The sequence below is a fragment of the Musa acuminata genome, chromosome BXJ1-9, assembly GCF_036884655.1.
Source record: "Musa acuminata AAA Group cultivar baxijiao chromosome BXJ1-9, Cavendish_Baxijiao_AAA, whole genome shotgun sequence".
Taxonomy (NCBI): Eukaryota; Viridiplantae; Streptophyta; class Magnoliopsida; order Zingiberales; family Musaceae; genus Musa; species Musa acuminata.
In genome coordinates this window covers 14,601,925-14,622,148 of record NC_088335.1, presented here as the reverse complement: position 1 = coordinate 14,622,148, position 20,224 = coordinate 14,601,925, and the positions used below count along the sequence as shown (strand labels likewise).

At 37.5% G+C, this 20,224-nt stretch overlaps 2 long non-coding RNA genes across 2 annotated transcripts; both read left to right on the top strand.

The window, feature by feature from the left end:
- The first annotated feature begins 13,436 nt into the window (after window positions 1–13,436).
- On the top strand, window positions 13,437–14,979 carry LOC135593366 (uncharacterized). Its single transcript, XR_010479552.1, has 2 exons — window positions 13,437–13,849; window positions 14,115–14,979. It is a non-coding gene; the product is annotated as an uncharacterized LOC135593366 (long non-coding RNA).
- A 2,559-nt stretch (window positions 14,980–17,538) lies between these two features.
- Window positions 17,539–18,593, top strand: LOC135594298 (uncharacterized). The gene is made up of 2 exons (XR_010480054.1): window positions 17,539–17,898; window positions 18,151–18,593. It is a non-coding gene; the product is annotated as an uncharacterized LOC135594298 (long non-coding RNA).
- The last annotated feature ends 1,631 nt before the right edge of the window (window positions 18,594–20,224 follow it).

The following is a 20,224-nucleotide window of genomic DNA, read 5'->3' as shown; positions in this document are numbered from 1 at the left end:
GATTGCTTAGATCCATTTATGGACTAAAGCAAGCTTCCCGAAGTTGGAACATAAGATTTGATGAGGCAATCAGATCTTATGACTTCGTTAAGAACGAAGATGAGCCTTGTGTGTACAGGAAGGTAAGTGGGAGCGCTATCATTTTTTTTGGTGTTATATGTGGATGACATCCTAATCATTGGGAATGACGTAGGAATGCTATCCACGGTAAAGGCTTGGTTATCTAGACACTTCTCCATGAAGGACTTAGGGGAAGCATCATATATCTTGGGGATTAGAATCTATAGAGATAGATCCAAGAGGATGCTTGGCTTGTCCTAGTCCAGGTACATAGAAACCATTGTCAAAAGGTTTGGCATGAAAAATTCCAAGAGAGGTCTCATACCGATGAGACATGGGATATCGCTTTCTACGAATATGTCCCCAAAGACTCCAGAAGAAAGGGCAAACATGAATATGATACCTTATGCCTCAGCAATAGGGTCTATCATGTATGTCATGCTATGTACTAGGCTTGATATAGCACATGCTCTTAGTGTCACGAGTAGGTATCAGGCGGATCCAGGCTTGGAGCATTGAAAGCAGTAAAGTGTATCCTTAAGTACTTAAGAAGGACTAAGGATCTTTTACTATGGAGGTAATAGCCTTAAGGTTGAAGGCTACACAGACTCAAGTTTTCAGTCTGATGTCGATGATAGCAAGTCGAATTCAAGGTATGTGTACACCTTGAATAGAGGAGCAGTATGTTGGAAGAGTTCCAAGCAAGATACTACTGCTGACTCGACCACAGAGGCGGAGTATATTGCTGCATCAGATGTAGCAAAGGAGGGAGTCTGGGTGAAGAAGTTCATCACAGATTTGGGAGTCGTTCCGGATAGCGAGAAGTCGACTTCCTTATATTGCGACAACTATGGGGCGATTACTCAAATAAGGGAACCCGGGTCTCATCAGAAATGTTCTGAGGAGGTTCCAACTTATCAGAGAGATCGTAACCCGAGGATATGTAGCAGTGGAAAGAGTTCCATCCGAAGATAACATTGCAGATCCACTGACAAAGCCGTTGTCTCATTTTGTCTTTGAGCGTCACAGGGGTCTGATGGGGATCAGACACATAGGTGATTGGCTTTAGGTCAAGTGGGAGATTGCTAGTCATAGGTGCCCAGCAAGCCAATCATGTGAGTGATGGCACGTGTGACTTGATACAGAATCTTTTTGCTTATTATATTTTGGCGTATATCACTTTATAACTATTGCATATGTGCATATATATATTGTGATGTCCTTGGATTTGTGCAATGGGAATCAGATCGTGATGAGATCACGATAATGAGATCGATTCACCTTTAAACACATATCCTAAATAATCCCGGTCATAGGTTACTCAAGAGGGACATCGTGATAACCGGATAGACTGGTGTGCTGTATACCCGTCCATATGATGGATGCAGCTGGTCTCATAGTTGCTTGTGTAGGGACACTAGGGATACAGTACAGGTGCTCATTGGAGAATGAGTTCACTGATTGATCCGCTTACGGAATGCTGGATGGTTGATGATGCCTTATTGTCAGACAGCGATTCCGTAGTCCTAGTGGTGTATCTAGTCCTTAGACTTAAGACACCAAGGATGTCTTGTATGAGTGCTCCACTCTTTGATACCAGACTTATAGGTTTGGCTGTCCCAGATCTAGTACAGCTGGTCATTGGGAGTGGTAGTCGACCTTACGAGGGCTATTGAGTGTCGATAGAGGATCATCCACTCTCGGCGTCATGAGAGGAATATCCCATGTGTTCTTGCTTAGACAAATCCCTGGCTAGGGTCATTCGGGTTGAGAGAGAAAGAGTTCTCCGGGAGAATCCGATTAGAGCGAGACTCGAGTAGAAATCGTATGGGTCTGACAGCACCATGCTCAATATATGGTCTCTAGGATATTAGATAGATGAGGGACTATAGGTACACGGTAACTTAGGACAGACAGGTCCAATGGATTGGATTCCCCTGTATCGTCTGGGGACTACGGCGTAGTGGCCTAGTACTTCCATAGTCGATGAGTCAAGTGAATTATTACAGAGATAATAATTCACTGAGTTAGAAGGAGTTCTGACAGGTATGACTCACGGCTAGCTCGATATTGGGCCTAGAGGGTCACACACATATGGTAGGGATTGTGATGAGTAGAGGTTCGGATATGAGATATCCGATGAAGCCCTTGTCTTATTGGATGCAGATCCAATACCCACTAGGGGAGGACCCATTAGGGTTTGACAGGGAACCTCTATAAATAGGAGGGATTCAGAGCCTCATAGGCTAGAGCCTTTGCTTGCCTTTCCTATTCTCCTCTTCCTCTCCATCTCAGATCAGGCCTGGAGTTTTTTGATTTTTTGAGGAGCGTCGTCGCAACCCTACTGTGTGGATCACCGCTAGAGAGGAGGATGCTTGACCTCCTTTACCCTCTCCTAAGGATCTGCAAGGAAACAGGGATATACGATCTCCCTAGGTAACACAATCTACTCTATACGCAGTTTTATGTTTCACGGATTTTTTCGCACCAATCTTCGCACGACGACGAACATCTTTTTGGGAATCGGGGATTTTGTTTTCTTGTTCTTCCGCTGCACATGTGATGTCGCCCCTAAGATTTCTCAACACTGGGCTAAGTCTCTGAGCGAGACTGGGCGGTGCAACCTCTCCTTACAAGAGGTGGCACCGCTTGAGCTCAAGTTTCGAGCTCTGCCAGGCGGTGCAACCGCCCTAGTCAAGAGGTGCAACCGCCTAAGCTCGGTCTTCGAGCTCTGGCAGAGAGGTGCAACCGCCCCTGACAGAGGTGGCACCGCCCAGAGGCTCAGTCTTCGAGCTCTGCCAGGCGGTGCAACCGCCCCAGTCAGGAGGTGCAACCACCTGATCCCGGAATTCCGGGAATTGATAGTTTTGAGCTCCAAATTTGAACTGGGTTAGGGCCTATAAATACCCCACCCATTCAGCACCAAAAAAAAAAAACTTACACTCGAAATCTTGATATCTTTCTATGATTCTTAGAGCTCAAAACTGTTGTAAAGACTAAAAGTTCTCCTCCTTCTGTTCTTCAAAGTTTGAGTTGTAAAGAGAGGAGAGAAAACTTCTGTAAGGGTTGTCTCCTAAGCCCGTCAAAAGGAGTGAATATGTAAAAGGGTGGTTGGCCTTCGCCTATTGAAGGAAGGCCTCTAGTTGACGTCGGTGACCTCGTCGGTGGAGGAAGCCAAAAGTGGAGTAGGTCAAGATTGACCGAACCACTCTAAATCTCGGTTTGCATTTCCTTTGAGCATTTTACCTTCACTGCAAACTTCTCAATAGCTTACTGCCTTTTGCGATTTTACGAACGAGTTTCTAAGTTCAGAACTTTCCGAATCTGCGTTTAGACGTAAATCGGCTTTTTTCGTACAATCATCATATTTCAGTTTACGTTTATGTTTTGATTTCAATCATAACTATTAACTGCCTTCTACGATCTTATGAATAAGTTTCTAAGTTCAGAACTTTCTAAATCTACGTTTAGACGTAAATCGGCTTTTATCGTACGAACGTCGCATTTTAGTTTGCGCTTGTATTATGCTTTCCATCATAAACTGCAAACTGCCTTCGTAGATCTACTTTAATGTCATCTCGCTTAATCTCAAGTTAAAGTAATCTTAGAATCGGCTTTCACATCGAAATCGTTTTTATCGAACGAACGCAGCTTTCGTTTTAATAACTGAAAAATTTTCGCTGCACTAATTCACCCCCCCCCTCTTAGTGCTCTTGATCCTAACAATCTATAAGAAAGGGAGGGTTTGCTTTAGGTACTCATTTAACTTTAGGTCACTTATAATTCGATCTACCTATCTTGACTATTGATATCAAGTCAATTATGGTTCATTTAGGGACCCAAACTAATTTATGCAAGGTATATTTTTTAAATAAATATTTATAAGCATAATGACCACCTCTACCATAAAAATTTCATTTAACTTTAGGGGAAACATGTAATGTAGGTCCTTTAACAAAAAAAGTTGGTTTTTGTTAAGTGTTACTACTTACAAAGTCGATTCCTTCCTTTCTAACGATCTTTCTTTTATTATTTTGGCTAGTGAGCTTTGAAAAGTATGTTGGATCTCTAGTCATAAGCCATGAGCATTGACAATCAAAATATCATGTTTGGCTCTTAGCTTTCGATTTTAGAGATGTCTATAAGAAAAGTGAGTTTGTTCTAGGTACCAATTTAGCTTTGGATCCCTCTTGAAAAGTCTATCTATCTTGATTTTTGGCATTAAATCATTCATGGTTCCTTTAGGAACCCAAACCAATTTATATGAGTCATACTTTTCAAATAAACATTCATAAGTATAATGACCACATCTACCACAAAAATTACATTTAATTTTAGGGGTCACATGCAATATGGGTCCTTTAACAAATGTGGTTGGCTTTTGTTGAGTGTTACTACTCACAAAGTCGATTCCTTCTTTTCTACGAATATAACTCTTATTAGCAAGAATCATGTTTAAAGATTTGCTATCAATTTTAAAATTTTCTAATGTTTATTTTAGTGACAAATTTTCCTTTTCGCATGAATCTAATTCTTCACATTGAGTGCAAAAGGTTAACATACAATTATCATGCTCATTTTTTAATTTATCAAATTCACTAGAAAGAGAAGCATGATCATTTTTTAGCAATTTATAATTCTTATCAAATAATTTAAATTTATCATACAAATTATTGAATGCATCAAATAATTCATTATAAGGTAAAGACATTTCGGTTGAGTCATTTACCTCGTTGTCGAAAGCTATTATGGCATAGTTCGCCTGCCACCTCACCTTTGTTGGTTTGCTCCTCATCTTTAGATATACTTAATTAGACCCAAGTAACCTTGAGTGCTTTCATCTTTTTTGGCAGTTTCTTCTTTTTAAGTTTATTTTTATTCTTAGTTTAATGTTTTATAAATTTTTTAAATTTTTTTGTGAGGAGTTCAAGGTCATCATCACTTGAGCTTTTGCTCGAGTGGTCTTCTTTTGTTTTAAGTATCAAATCCTTCATGTTCTTTAGAAGGTTATTTTTATGTTCGTCATGTGTAATACATGTCATTTCATAGGTCACCTGATAAGTTCTTCAAGTGAAAAATTATTTTAAGTCTTTTGATTCTTGTCTTTAATTACTTTTGAGTTCTAACTTTTTAGAATGGATCTTAGAATCTTGTTTACAAGTTCATGATTAGAAAAATATTTATCAAGAGCTTTCAGACTATTGACGATATCTGTAAAACAAGTGTACATGTCAATAATAGTTTCGCTTAGTTTCATTCGAAACAATTCAAAATCATACATCAAAAGATTTATCTAAGATTCTTTTATTCTATTTATGTATTCATGAGTTACTTCTAGTGTATGCTAAATCTTATGTGCAGTTTTGCATAAAGAAATACGATTAAACTTATTTTTGTTCAAAGCACAAAATAGAATATTCATAGCTCTAGCATTCAAAGAAAAAGTTTTCTTTTCCAAATCATTACATTCATTTATTGGTTTAGAAAACTTTTGAAAATCGCTTTCAATAATAAGAAAACCCTCATTCGAGTTTTCTATTACGTATAGTCTATCCCATTGAACATAATGTTAGGATCAAGAGCACTAAGAGGGGGGGTTGAATTAGTGTAGCGGAAAACTTTCGATGATTTAAAACGACGTTCATATGATAAAAGCGATTTTGGTATGAAAGCCGATTCAGAAATTGCTTTAAGTTAGATTAGGCGAAGTGCAGTTAAAGTAAAGCTATGGAGGCAGTTTGCAGTTAAGATAGAAAACAGAAAGTAATTACAAATTGAAATACGATGTTCATACGATAAAAGCGATTTCGGTATGAAAGCCGATTCGGAAGTTGCTTTAACTTAGATTAGGTGAAGTACAATTAAAGTAATAAGGAAGTAAAGCACATATGGAGGTTTGCAGTAAGGTAAGCAGCATGAAGAAATGCAAACCAGAGAGCACTGCAATTTTAGAGTGGTTCGGTCAATCTTGACCTACATCCACTTTTGGCTTCCTCCTCCGATGAGGTCACCGACGTCCACTAGAGGCCTTCCTTTAATAGGCGAAGGTCAATCACCCTTTTACAGTTTCACTCCTTTTGACGGGCTTAGGAGACAACCCTTACAAACTTTTCTCTCCTCTTTTGAAAGATCAAAACTTGGAAGAAAAGAGGGAGGAAAACTTCTAGCCTTTACAACACTTTTGAGCTCTAAAAATCACAGAGTAAGATTGGATTTTCAATGCCCTTTCATGCAGGAAATGGAGGGGTATATATAAGCCCCAAACTAGTTTGAATTTGGAGCTAAAAAATGTCTTTTCCCGAATTTCCGGGGTCCTGGCGGTACTACCTCCTGACTAGGGTGGTACAACCGCCTGACAGAGCTTGGAGACCGAGCTCTAGCGATGCCACCGCCTGACAGGGGCGGTTGCACCGCCCAGTCTCGCTCGGAGACTGAGCCCAAGCGGTGCCACCGCTTGACTGGGGCGGTTGCACCGCCTAGTCTCACTCGGAGATTGAGCCCAAGCAATGCCACCACCTGACCTGGGCGGTTGCACCACCCAGCTTTCCTAGGAGACCATCTCCTAGGCAGTGCCACCGTTGACCCTAGCGGTGCCATTGCCTAGCAGGAATTCTGGTCTGAATGAGTTGATCCATTCGGCCCAATTTGGGTCTATCAAGGGCCCAATTGCCCCCAAATTAAGTTAATGAGATCACCTTCCATTCCTAACTTAATCTACATACTAACTACGATATTTCTTAAGACATTTACTGCAACTTGCTCTGGTGCGTCAATTGCTTCTTCCGGCGAGCTTCCGACGAACTTCCGGTGAACATCCAACGAACCTTCGGCGATGCTCCGGTGGACTTCCGGCAAACTCCTGGACTTGCGACGATTCACTTGGCGAGTTCCGATGAGCTTCTTTGGCAAGCTCTTAGACTTCTCGGATTTATTCTCACAGAACCTCCGACGACCATCCGGACTTCCGTCGAACTCTCGAACCCCCAACGTGATCATGGTCTTGACTCCGGCGCAACTTCTGCTACATGTCTTACTTCCATCATAGTTAATCCTGCACACTTATCTCAACATATGGATTAGATAACAAATGACAATTGACTTCATCATCAAAATCCGAGATTCAACAATCTCTCCCTTTTTTATGATGACAATCAATTGATAACGGAGTTAACCTTAACTCCCCCTATCTATATGCCATACTTGAGATAAGTCATTCTTGAATTCAAGGCCTTTGAATTCAATAGACTTATTGATAAGTAAAGAACTCTTAACCTTATCAATTACTCCCATCATGATGCCTATCACGATGTGTGTTACTGAAAATGATGTCAAGACTTGACATCCATTCTCAAGTTTTACATTTCAAATATGAATGATGGTAGCAGTTCAACATAAGATATCAACATGTAAATTTACAATTTAAGCTTTTGATATCTTCACGTAAAGCAAACATTTCAAGTGTTTAGCAATCGTAGCATCACATGGCAAGATATCAACAAGTAAAGTTGCTATGCAAGTTCTTGAAATCTTATCATGATATGGCAATAACATAGTGCAAATATGGTAATCATAGCAATTCTATCACCAATTTATTATATTTTCGATGCAAGCTTAACATAATTCAAATTCAAATATGGCACTCATAGCATCAATTCATATATTTCTCGTTCAAATATGACACTCAAAGTATCAATTTATATATTTCTCCCCCTTTGTCATCAACAAAAAGGAGAACGATATTAGCACATTTTAACTAGGTTTATGTCATTTTTCAATAATGAGTGATAGGATACCAATTATACAAACATCTCAAGGAAAACATGACATGGAGATAGCTTTCATTACTTTTTCCTTTTTATTTGTTATTATCTTTTTGCATGAAGGAGGAAAGCCATTTGTGAGCTTACTCAAATGAAGTTAAAATTGATAAGATATTAAAGCACGCTATATTCTTGCAAGGATTAAGATATGTAGGTGAATCAAATCTTGTATGTAAAACTATTTTTCAAAAGATATAAGAAGAAATCATTAAATCCATTTCTCGAAAGATATTTTTTACATGATAAGTCTATGAGAGATGCATTTGCTAGTTGATTCCATATATCAAAAATCAATGATATGAATCCAAAAACTCAATTGACATATGTTTATTAAGTTCAGAAGAGAATAATGTATCGAGAAAATCCGATTGTTAGGATCAAGAAGATCCGAAAATGAAATTTAACACTTTCATGCATTCGGACGAGGTTTTGCTATAGATTTTCTAATTCAATTATGAAGATAAAACATGTTTATCATCATAGAAATTTTTGTATTCAAAACACATAATTTCCAATATGTAATTAAGGCATGTAATTGTGTAAAATCATCATGGCAATTAAGTGATTTGATCATTATAAAAAATCCAAAAATAATCTTAACAAGTTTATACATTCGGATATATTAACATTCCTAATTCTCTTCTAATGAAATCAAATTGTTCTTCACTTAAAGCTTTTGTAAAAATATCAGCTAGTTGATGCTTAGTATCAATGAACTCTATGATTACATCATAATTAGTGACATGATCTCCTATAAAGTGATGTCTAATATCAATATGTTTTGTTCTTGAGTGTTGAATGAGATTCTTTGTTAAACATATTGCACTTGTGTTATCACATTTAATGGGAATATTTTTAAGATGAACTTTATAATCTTCTAAGGTATTTTTCATTCACACAACTTGTGCACAGTATACACTAGCTGCAATATACTCAACTTCGGTTGTTGATAGTGTAATCGAGTTTTGTTTCTTAGATAACTAGGAAACAAGGGAATGTCCTAAAAATTGACATGATCCTGGTGTGCTTTTTCTATCTAATCTACAATCAGTAAAATCTGCATCAGTATACGCAATTAACTCAAAATTCTCATATTTTGGATACTATAATCCTAGATTTGTGGTACCTTTAAGATATTTAAGTATTCTTTTAACCGCTTTGAGATAAGATATCTTAGGGTTCGATTGAAACCTAGCACAAAGTCCTACACAGAACATGATATCTGGTCTAGCTGCAGTGAGGTAAAGTAAACTTCCTATCATGCCCCTATAAGTTTTTTGATCGAAGTTTTCTCCACTTTCATCAACTTCTAACTTAGTGGAGGTGCTCATAGGAGTGTTAATAGCTTTTGAGCTATCCATATTAAATCTTTTTAGCAGATCTAAGGCATATTTCGTTTGACTAATAAAGATGTCATTGCTTAGTTACTTAATTTGTAAGTCTAAGAAAAAGGTTAATTCTCCCATCAAACTCATTTCAAATTTGAGACTCATGGTTTTAGCAAAATATTTACAAAGAGATTCATTCGTAGAACCAAAGATAATATCATCAACATAAATCTGAATAATGAGAAAATTATTTTCAAAATTCTTGATAAACAATGTAGTATCGACCTTGCCTTTTGTGAAATTATTTTCAATAAAAAAAGTACTAAGTCTATCATACCAAGCCCTTGGGGCTTGTTTTAAACCATAGAGAGCTTTAGTTAATTTAAATATATGATTAGGGAGGCTATTATTTTCAAATCCGGGAGGTTGTTCAACATAAACTTTTTAGAAATAAAGCCATTAAGAAAAGCGCTTTTAACATCTATTTGAAACAACTTAAAATTATTATTACTAGCATAGGCAAATAGCATCCTTATGGCTTCTAATCTAGCCACAGGAACGAAGGTTTCTTCATCATCGATACCTTCTTCTTAGTTGAAACCTTTGGCCACTAATCTAGCCTTGTTTCTAACCATGATACCAGATTCATTTTACTTGTTTCTAAAGACCCATTTAGTACCAATAACTAAATGGTCATTTGGCCTAGGAACAAGCTTCCACACCTCATTTCTCTCAAATTGATTTAACTCATCTTGCATTACGATAATCCATGAATCATCTTTCATGGCTTCGTCAGTACATTTAAGTTCAATTTGGGAGAGAAAAGCGGCGTTGGCACAAAAATTTTTAAGAGAAGAACGTGTTTGAAACCCCTTAGATGTGTCTCATAGGATTAGCTCCTTAGGATAAGCATCTACATACTTCTAATCCTTGGGTAAGGGTGTTTCGGAAGTGGATGCATCCAAGTTACTAGTTGAAGAAGGGGTTTTATTTAAATTCAAAGAATCGAAATTAACATCATCATCAAAATCATTTTTCTTGATTTCAAAAATCTCATTAAAAACAACATGAATGGATTATTCTATAATTAAAGTTCTTTTATTGAAGATACGAAAAGCTTTAGAAATCGAAGAATAACCAAGAAAAATTCCTTCATCGGATTTAGCATCAAATTTTCCTAAGGTATCTTTTTAATTCAAGATAAAACACTTACACCCAAAAACTTTAAAATATAAAACATTGGGTTTTTTATTATTCTACAACTCATAGGGAGTTTTGGTGAGTAAGGGTCTTACTAGAACTCTATTCAAAATATAGCATGTAGTGTTTACGGCTTCGGCCCAAAAATATTTGGGTAGGTTATGTTCATTCAACATGGTTCTTGCCATTTCTTGTAAATTTCTATTCTTTCTTTCTACTACTCTATTTTGTTGAGGATTTCTTGGAGTAGAAAAGTTATGGTTGTATCCATTAGATTCATAAAATTTTTGAAAATCACGGTTTTAAAATTCACCACCGTGATTACTTCAAATTGATGAAATCTTAAAACCCTTTTCATTTTGAACAAGTTTACAAAACTTGGTGAAATATCTAAAGCATTCATTTTTGTGTTTTAAGAAATAAGTCCATGTGTATCTAATATAGTCATCTACAATGACGAAGGCATATTTGCTACCTCCTTGGCTTGATGTAGAGATTGGTCCGAACAAGTCCATATGGATCAATTGTAAGGGCCTAAAGGTGCTTATTTGATTCTTAGATTTGAAACTACCCTTAATTTGTTTTCCTAATTGACAAGCATCACGCACATTATCTTTGATGAACTTGATATGAGGAATTCCTCGTACAAGTTCTTTGGATAATATTTGAGTGATTAGTTTCATGCTAGCATGACCTAATCTCCTATGCCAAAGCCAAGCATCCTCATTCAAAACCGAGAAACACATTTCATTGCAAAGATCATTGATGTCAATGGTGTATACGTTATTATGTTTTAATGCAATCATAGATGTGTTTTTGTGTGATTTTTCAATGATGCAAGCATTAGATTCGAATTTGACGATATATCCTTTATCACATAATTGACTAATACTCAAGAAGTTATGTTTTAAACCATCAACTAACAAAACATCTTCAACAAAGAAGTTGGATTTGTTACCTATGGTTCCTTTGCCAATGATTTTAGGTGACATAGCCTTCGTCTATGCTAGTGAGCTTAGAGAATTGAGATGGATCTCCGGTCATATGCCTTGAGCATCCACTATCAATGTACCATCTCTTGCTCCTAGCTTGTGATGGTATATGTCTCTACAAGAAAGGATAATTTTTAGGTACCCATTTACTTTTGGGTGCCTCAAAAACTGATCTACATTGTTTATTATGTTGCATAGAGTTTATCATGGTTCCTTTAGGAAACCAAATCAGTTTGTTCGGGCTAATTTTCTTGAATGGACAATGATACGTTTTATGTCCATGTTTGTAACAAAAGTTGCATTTACTTTGGTGTCGAACATGTAAGATAGAGCCCTTTATGAAGGTGGTTGGATTTTGGTAAGGATTTCTCACAAATCTGATTCCACTTCTTTTGGGAATGTGGCCCTTATTTGTAATGATCATGTTCGAAGACTTGCTACCAATCTCGAACTTCTTCAAGGCGTCCTTAAGTAGCAAGTTCTCCTTTTGGAGAGTTTCTAGATTATGGCATTTTTCACATTGACCTAAACTATCATGATATTCAGTTTTTAATTTATCAAAATTGCTAACAAGACTATCATGCTTATTTTTCAGCAATTTATATTTTCTACTAATTGTTTTACATTCATCAAATAAGTCATGGAAGGCATTTAATAATTATTCAAATGATAAATCTGTATCAATTAAATTTGTTACCTCTTCTCCGATGGCCATTAAGGCGTAATGGGCAACTTACTGGTGTTGGACTCCTCTTCTTCGGACGTGCTCGAGTCATCCCACGTTGCTTTGAGCGCCTTCTTCTTTGATGTTCTCTTCTTGGCTTGGGGACAATCACTTTTATAGTGTCCTGACTTTTTGCACTCGTAGCAAATTACTTGGTTCTTTTTTTGTTTAAATTTATTTTTTGTGTCATTTTTAAACTTATTTTTCTTAATGAATTTTTTGAATTTCCTTGTTAGAACTGTCAAGTCATCGTCATAGTCCTTATCACTTGAGTTTTCTCTGAAGTGGTCATCTAAAGTTCTAAGTGTCATATCCTTCCTATTCTTTAGAAGGATGTCTTCTTGCTATTCATGAGCCTTGCAAGTCATTTCATAGGTCATTAATGACCTGATTAGTTCTTCAAGAGGGAAGTTGTTTAAATCTTTAGCCTCTTTAATAGCAGTGACTTTAGGGTCCCAACTCTTATGAATGGATCTTAGAATCTTATTTACGAGTTCAAAATCCGAAAAACTTTTGCCGAGTCCTTTTAGACCATTGACGACATCCGTGAAATGGGTGTACATGTGCTAATAGTCTCACTCGGTTTCATTCGAAAAATTTCAAAAGAATATATCAAAAGATTGATTTTTGATTTATCGCCGAAATGCCTCGTATCGGCATATCTACCGAGTCATGGTTCCTGGTGACTTAAGCTGCAAATCTTATACATGTTTGGAATGGGTAGGGAGCAAAGTGAGTCCAAGAAAACATTGTTATTAGCCAGCGGACCACCATGGCCATTGACTCGTATCGTGGCAAGCACATCGAATTGGCTGCATCACTAGGCATTCAGGTCAGCGACAGGAATGGATCTCTCAACCTCTAAGATCAAGACTAATGGGTAACAAATAAAAAATAAAAAATAAAAAAAACAAAAGCAGAGATAACTAATGTGATTCATAGTTTGGCTCGCATGCTTATCCATCGCAAGGACTGTGCTTTCAACCAGCATTCTCCTTCTTCTACCTCATCTTATCCCAAGTGAAGAAGCCACACAAGTTTGCTCGCCGAGGGCAACAGCAAAAGTGATCGGATGCGGAACGTAGAATCCGACCTTTTAATCATTGCCAGTAGAGCGGACCAAACACGTTACTTCTTGTCTGCACCTGCTGCTGCTAAACAAACGAAGCTTGCCTTGCCAAACCAAGGAACCTACAAAGCAGATAGATGATGGATGAGCATCTGCAGCCACACATATGTTCCAAAAGCTGTTTCACTTTGTGATCATAAAGCCTGCCACAGCTGGATTCATAAGCAAGCCTTTTGGCCGAGAAACCTAATCCTTGTCCACTTTCCATGCACCCAAATTAGTCTGAGCGTTGTTATCTGCATATTGCAGTGCGTGCAACGCCCTAACCTACGAGGAGGAGATCCTGCTCCTGCTTTCTCTTCCTATGGACTAAATCTATCTCTCGTCTCTTCCAAGGTTGCAAATCAAGTTTCAGCAGCTACTCGATCCATCAGGTGGAAGATACCATGACAAGAAATGTGATCTTCAAAAGTGGCCTCGAGCAAAGCCCAGAGAGTCCCAGCAGAGAGTCCCGTCAACTTGTCCAACTCGACTCCCATATTCCATTTCATCCAAAAAGACTCTTCCCACTATGAAGTCTGTGGTTTAGACTTCTGTTCGGGAGGAAGTGCATGCCATCATTCCCTTTGAAACGCCACTAGTTGCCATCTTGCTTGGTAAGTGCTTGACCTTACATGCTAATGCCATTTGACTTTCTCATAATTGGGGATGATGACGGTCCACCTCAACTACAATTCACCCAATATAATATAACGTAGTGGAAAAATGAGATCAAGAAATCACTTCACTTCACCACTTTTCCATCTCACTGTAACGCACTCATTCAGCACTCTTTGTTCCCACTTGGTTCATCTCTACATTCTGACGAAGATGTGATCATCTAAACCAATTGTTATGGTAGATTGTTCCCTGTTTCTGTAGGAAATCAGTAACAGGTTGCGGTTTCCTGTCGAGTAGGATTCCAGCGCAAGGAGATCAAATTAACTTTACCGGTGGAAATAAAGAAATGGAATGGCATGGCATCATGTGGATGAAAAGAAAAAGGAAACACAGAACCTAAGAACAGTACCTTTTAAGGGATGAACTGGGTTCGATTTAACGCAAAAAGTAGAACCATTTGGCCTAAGTTGGAACATGATCATATCCAAGGTCTCCATTTAGACTCCCAGGGGAGTCACTTCGTCGTGTATGTGCATCCCTATCGTGCTTGCTTTAGCAAATCATTGCACCTCTCGGTAGAGAGGCACCAGCAAAAAGAGGAGAGCAGGCAGTGGCCAACCCCCATCGCCTGCTCATTAGAATTCCCCTCGAGAGCAGGGAGAAGTTTGGAGGTGTCGGTAGAAGCAAACCATCTTCCATTACCTTTCTGACTTGATACAGCTCCCGGTGGTAGCCATGCTGCAGCTCCTGTCGGCCGTGACGAGGAGGCTGAGATGGCCCAAGAAGCGCAGCGCACGGGTGTTCGACGAGGCGGCTCTGGCGCTCACTCCCGAGGATGCAGCGGCCGCGCGCCGCCCGTGGGGAGCTCTCGCGACGCTGTTGGCGATCGCTCGTGCGCCGCTGGCGGTAGCGACTTGCTTTGCATGCCAGGCTGAGGACATGGAAGCAGGGGGCCGTCTCCATGCAGCGGAGGTAGGTGATTTGATGGTCGGGGAGGCCATGCGCTTTGCCATCTATCTGTAGGCGTTCGGCTTTGATCTTTGTCTATATATAAGAATGATATGATGTACTTTGGAATACCGAGGAAGAAAAATAGAGAGGATTTCAAATGGTTGTCTTGGTTTCATTGTGGTGTTTACTCGAGACTTGGTGACCTTGTTTTGCGTGATTACTCGAGGCTTTCACAACATGATTTATACTTGACACCAAAGAATCAAGAAGATTTCTGATATGCTACTTTAATTTCTGGGTGCTTCAAGGTTGTCAAAGAAGGGAAAGTGAATGAAGTATTTGATCAACTATTGACATAGACTACCATGATTGTTTTGGGAACTCCTGCAACCACAAAGATGCTCTTGGAAATCAGGCTTCGTAGGATTTATTCCTCTGTTTCAGTCTTAACGTATCCTCAAGAAACTGCATAACATGATTCAGGCCACAGTTCACCTTGTTTAGAAAATGCAAACTTGCGGCAATCATCTCATTAAGTCCGTCTCGAATCAGGGAAATATAGTATTACCGGTTGCTTGAAAATTAATCCGATGGCAATTTTATGTTGCCTTCTCTTTATGAATTTGAAGATAGAAATGATCAACAGCTTCTTTTTTTTTTTTTTTTCTTTTTAATGTGGGACAGGGAATGATCAATGTGTCAAAACTTGTCTTGATCCTTCGTGGTATGAGGTGATAGCGGTGGACAATCTGATGACTGTGGTGGGATGCATGGCCTTTGCCGGTCCTACATAGCATTTCTCCGAGATAAGTTTGCGATAGGATAGTTAGTGGGAGGCCAAAGTAATCCCAGTCCATGATATGTTTGACAATTCCTGGTTGATGAAAGTGACTAAAGAAAGAGATCGAATCGTTTTAAAAGCTCCAGAGAATATTTTTCTACTTTACAGAAAGCAAAAGGGAGAAAAAAAGGTGGGTGAAGAATGTTGCACTTCGATGGAGGAGAGCAACGACTCATTCTTGAAGTCTTTGCCATGCCACCATGTAGATTTAGGAGCAGAAGCAGATTTGGAAAATCTACTTAAGCAAATTTAATTTCTAGTAGCAATTAATAAGTAGCATATTTGGATTCGGGGTTCGGTCCGGTCTTAAGCTTGGAACTTTCAATTTAGTTTTAGAGCTGGAGACTGGTGTAGCTGAGAGATTGAGGTGGTCTTTCTTGCATAGCAAGACTGTGTTCGCCAGCGCGGGCAAAATATACGATGCATGAGCATAAGATGAATGACAAACTTTTGGAGACATGTTCAAGATTCATTGTTAAAGTGGAGGGTCATCCAAAAAGTAGAGGACCGCACAAAGTTACCATATGCTTGACCACCATTGTGGACTAGAAGCATATGCTTGTCCTTGTAGCCATTGGATGCACATAGTAGTTGTTAAAGAAGTGGTCACTCTCATGGTTGGGTACCCAAGGGGGGATTCCATGTACGCTTAGATAGATGAAGTTTCTGAGACGCAAATGCCATCACAAACTCTCCTGCATGTCATCCTCCATATTAGCTAGGCATCAGGCCTTGGGTTCAGTAGATCGATCACACAAGTGAAATGTGTTCGTAGGGGAGCAACACTAATTAGCCAGAAATATCTATGTATGTATGTATGTATGTATGTAAATTTGCTGAAAATTGCATGATGGCTTTATTATAGGGAACTTTGACTTGAAATTGACTAGAGGAATTTTGACTTAAATCTGCTCTAAGAAGTGTTATCATACATAGATAGTATGTGCAGATTGTCATACGGTGGGTGGCACATCAATTAGAAAAAATGCTTCGGCAGATGTTCCAAGTCGAATGGTTGCAGTTCCCTCAGATTATTGGCAAATTTTGTCCTAATATTCAAAGAGAAATCATAAATGAACTATCCAAAAGTTCATCTGTAGAAATGCAGAACAGAGCCCATGTTGCAGAGTGCGGATTATGCCGGCTTTGGAGGTAGTAATCGAAGGGAAGTAAGTAGCATGGTAGCGTCCATGAATTTGCTGGCCACATGGACGGACACCTTTCTTTCCTATAGAAGAGGAGAAAAAGGCACAGAAATAAATCAAGAATTGATGACATCTGTAATTTGTTAATCAGTTTCTGGAGAAGAAGATGAAGAAAGAAAAATCTTCAAGTTGAAAAGAGATGATGATCAGGAGAAAACAACCACTCATATCTGAGCATGATTGATGATGCAATTCTAGGAACTCGAATAACCTAGAGAAACTTTATCCCGCTTGCCGGGTCTTGATCAGATCCAGATCATACTTGGACTTGATGGGATTGATTTTATTTAATAATAATTTAATAATATAATATTTTATTTATTATTTATTCACTCAGTGGTTTAAATCATTTAATCATTATTGTACAAATTTTATGAATTACTTGACTAGATCTACGTCATACTCTAACTTGATCCGACTGATTTTATTTTGTAATGATTTTATAATATAGTAATTAATCATGATTAGTTGGTATTTATTATGGTACAAATTTTATGAATGGCTAGTTTAGTATAATTTACTTGATACCAATTCATTAGTTGGTACCAGAGAAAATCTGAATTGTTAAAAAAATATATATTTTTTGACTTATTTACCCCTAAGAGTTTGCAAATGTTATATCGAGGGGCAAGACCCACTTTGGGAAGAGGATGATTAATAGTTTTCCATATTAGTAGGATTCCTTTGGTTATTGGTCTTCGGAGGAAAAATCCGAGCCACCGCCGCTTGTATCCATCATCCCACCCCATCATCTTCTGCCGATAGAGATATCTCTCCGGTTGGCGCCTCTTGCTTCCTCCTCTTCCACTCGTAGAAGCAGCAAATCATCTTTTGTCGTTTGTCTATCGCAGCCCTCCCGAAGGGACTCCTAGCCTCCTGCCACCATCTATGAAGTTTGGTTTGGATCCAATCCATTCAAACAAATTTCGTTGATTTGATACCTGTATGAGTAGTGAAGCACAAGAGGAATGACAAGCACCGATTCTGACCCGAGAAGGTTATTGGGATGAGGTAATTGGTGCGCTGCATTGGAGTTGGAAGACTAAAGGTAGGCGTTGATGACACTATTTCTTGGGTTGCTCCTCCTAACATATTTTATTGGTAGGCATGGGAGGAGCAAGGTTCTGATTTTATATTGCCTTCTGCTCTCTTACTCTCTTGTGCTTTCGGCATGCTTGCAAAGATTGCTGCGCGCTATTCACTGCAAGATGACACTTCACTTTTTTTCTGCAAAGAGTAGATTTAAGATTTGTTATTCCATCTAGATTTCTCCTTATGATTCGGGTATTTGTTGATAAAGGGATGCAAGGTATGCAAGGTATTTGTTGCAATGGCTGAGAAGGGTTGCCACCGACACGAGAGTCCTATTGTTGGGGGATTGCAAAATCACCACAAGACACATTTCGAAGACACATCATTATTGGAGTTGGAAATCAGATGGGAAGATAAAAGGGCAATAATTCATGCTGAATGACAGTCATCGGCTTGATTAAATTGTGGAGTTGCCAGAGAAGTGCTTGTTGGACCTTTTATAACTTGATACAGCAGCAACTAACAAGTCTCAGATTTATCGTCGTAGTCATTGATGATGTGACTGTCTTTCGCCCATATGTTTCGTTGCTTTAATTTCATGCCATCGTGATCACCACATACATATAAGGGTTTCACGGACTAATTCAACGCAATATTTAAAATAATAATTTTTATTTTTAAATAATAAAAATCTGGGTAAGTATTTATTTCTCTTGCTGGATATGATTAAGTGTTATAGGCTTTGTTTTAAATATGATTTTCGTTCTTTATATATCTTATGATGTGTTAGTATGATTGTTTTAATCATGAATTTTTTATTATAAATTAATGTAAGTGATTATTGCAAGTGGTAAAAAATAGATGAGTGCAAATGTTATATATATTTATGTATTTTTAAATGAGTTTTTATTAATTTTATTATAAAATTTTATATTGTTAGAATCTTAATGATACTAAGGAGGATTGAATTAGTATAATAATAATTTTAATTAATTTTAAAATTTGATCGAAAAATCAACATATTTTTAAAATCGAGACCAAGTTAATTTACTAGTTAAAAAAAAAAAACTAAGTCACCATTAAACATATTCGATGTATGTTCACTCTTGATTTTTCTTTTCTCGAAGTTATTGGTTTTTACTATCGATTTTCTTTTCGACAAGCGAAAATTAATAATTCTTATTAATATTTTCTCCTTTTTAAAGTTCTTTTATCTTTTATAAATTAGAATTTCAATCGAGCTTTATAGAAGGAAACTTAAACTATGCTCAAAATGAAAGCTCAAATCTTTTCATAAAAGATTTACACTTCACTAATTTGGAATAGAAGTTCCATTAACAAAGCCTGATATTTATAAGCTCCAAAAGACTTCATGAATTGAGTCAAATTTTTAAATCTTTGAAATTTTAAGATATGGATGGTATTATCGACACTTTTGACACGAGTTATGATTCTGGACTTTGATGGTACCGTCATCATAATTTTTGAATTTTAAGTGATATTATCATTGCCCTAAGTAGTACCATTGTTTTAAAATGTTAACAAAGAACAAATAGTGCTTGTTGGCTAGTTTAAGCGATACTATCACTTGGGTCTGCTAGTACCACCACCCAAGTTGTTTAGGCTCGCTAACATACATAATTTAGCTCCACTTTAAGCCCAATAGTTTTATTAATAAGTTGGTTTTGTTTTAGCTCAATACTAACTTAAATTGGGTTGAAATTACCTCGATTAAAACATTGATAAATTAATCATTCATCTAGTATATCCTTAAAGCTTTTGCATATTATCCACTCTTCCGACATGTCATCCGACCTTTCAACACTTTGTCTGAACTTTTAGTACATCACCCTTTCTTTTGACATATTTCACATTCCACCAGCATGTTGATTTTTTCATGACATCCAATCTTCTGATGTAGTATTTGATCCTTCTAGCATGATACCTAAACCTATAGCATTTAATCTAATCTCCAACACGTCAACCAATCTTCTAGCTCGGCATTCAATTTTTGATACGATAATTTTCTCGTACAACATCTAGCTCTCTTACTTGAAAGTTAGCCCCTCGATAGTCCAATTCCATGATTGAAGTATTTTCCTGTATCATTTATCTTAAAATTATATTAGTCCAATAAATTTATTAATTAATTTCATCATTAAAATTCATGATTCAAAAATCTCTTCCTTTTTTATGATGATAACCAATTGATAATGGGTCTTAACAAGTCTCCCATTATATTATAAAAATTACGAAGAATTTGAACTCAAAAATAAAAAGCATATATATTTTCAATACTTATCCTAAATTTAAATTGAAACAAATTCAATCTTTTTGATATT